Below are 1331 nucleotides of genomic sequence, written 5' to 3' on the forward strand. Positions count from 1 at the left end.
AATAAAACTAGTCCGGCATGTGGCACACACCTGTAGTGCCAGCTACTGGAGAGGCTGAGGCGGGAGAATCACTTTGGGCACAGGAGGTTGAGGCTTTACTGAGCCAACATCGTGCCACAGCACAACAGTCAGAGCAACAAAGAAACCCTAAAACAAAAAAAAAAAAAAAAAAAAAAAACAATTAAAAAGCCAGTGAAATTACCTGTTGATTAGTGTTTGCATAATACATTTTTCATCCGTCTGCTTTTTTAATGCGATAAAATATAAACAACAGGCCGGGCGCGGTGGCTCACACCTATAATCCCAGCACTTTGGGAGGCCGAGGCGGGTGGATCACAAGGTCAGGAGTTCAAGACTAGTCTGGCCAAGATGGTGAAACCCCCTCTCTACTAAAAATACAAAAATTAGCCGGGTGTGGTGGCGGGCGCCTGTAATCCCAGCTACTCAGGATGCTGAGGCAGAGAATTGCTTGAACCTGGGAGGCAGAGGCTGTAGTGAGCCAAGATCACACCACTGCACTCCAGCCTGGGCAACAACAGCGAAACTCCATCTCAAAAAAAAATCCAATATTGTAATCTCTTTTAGATCACTTATATTTAATGTAATCACTGATGGCATTACAATCATGTGTCACTGAATGACAGGGATATGTTCTGAGAATCCATCATTAAAAAATTTTGGCTGGGCATGATGGCTCACTCCTGTAATCCCAGAACTTTGGGAGGCCAAGATGGGTGGATCAGCAGAGGTCAGGAGGTCGAGACCAGCCTGCTCAACATGGTGAAACCCTGTCTCTACTAAAAATACAAAAATTAGCCAGGCGTCGTGGTGCGCACCTGTAATCCCAGCTACTTGGGAAGCTGAGGCAGGAGAACCTGGGAGGCGGAGGTTGCAGTGAGACAAAATCGTGCCATTTCACTCCAGCCTGGGAGACAGAGTGAGACTCCATCTCAAAAAAAAAAAAAAAAAATTGACTATTGTGTGAACATCATAGAGTGTACTTACACTTACACAAACCTACGTGGTATAACCTACTACATACATAGGCTGTACCATCACATACGCAATGTGTAGCGGATCGAAACATCGTTCTGCAGCACCTGACTGTGCTCAGGCTTGCCTTTTTGTCTCCTCTGTTTTTTGTTGTTTCCCCTTTGCTGCCTACTCTTGGTTTTTTAGAAATATTTTTAGTTTTGGCTGGGCGCGGTAGCTCAAGCCTGTAATCCCAGCACTTTGGGAGGCTGAGACGGGCGGATCACGAGGTCAGGAGATCGAGACCATCCTGGATAACCCGGTGAAACCCCGTCTCTACTAAAAAGTACAAAAAACTA

Source organism: Mandrillus leucophaeus, unplaced genomic scaffold (assembly GCF_000951045.1).
Source record: "Mandrillus leucophaeus isolate KB7577 unplaced genomic scaffold, Mleu.le_1.0 Scaffold104, whole genome shotgun sequence".
NCBI classification, from domain to species: Eukaryota; Metazoa; Chordata; class Mammalia; order Primates; family Cercopithecidae; genus Mandrillus; species Mandrillus leucophaeus.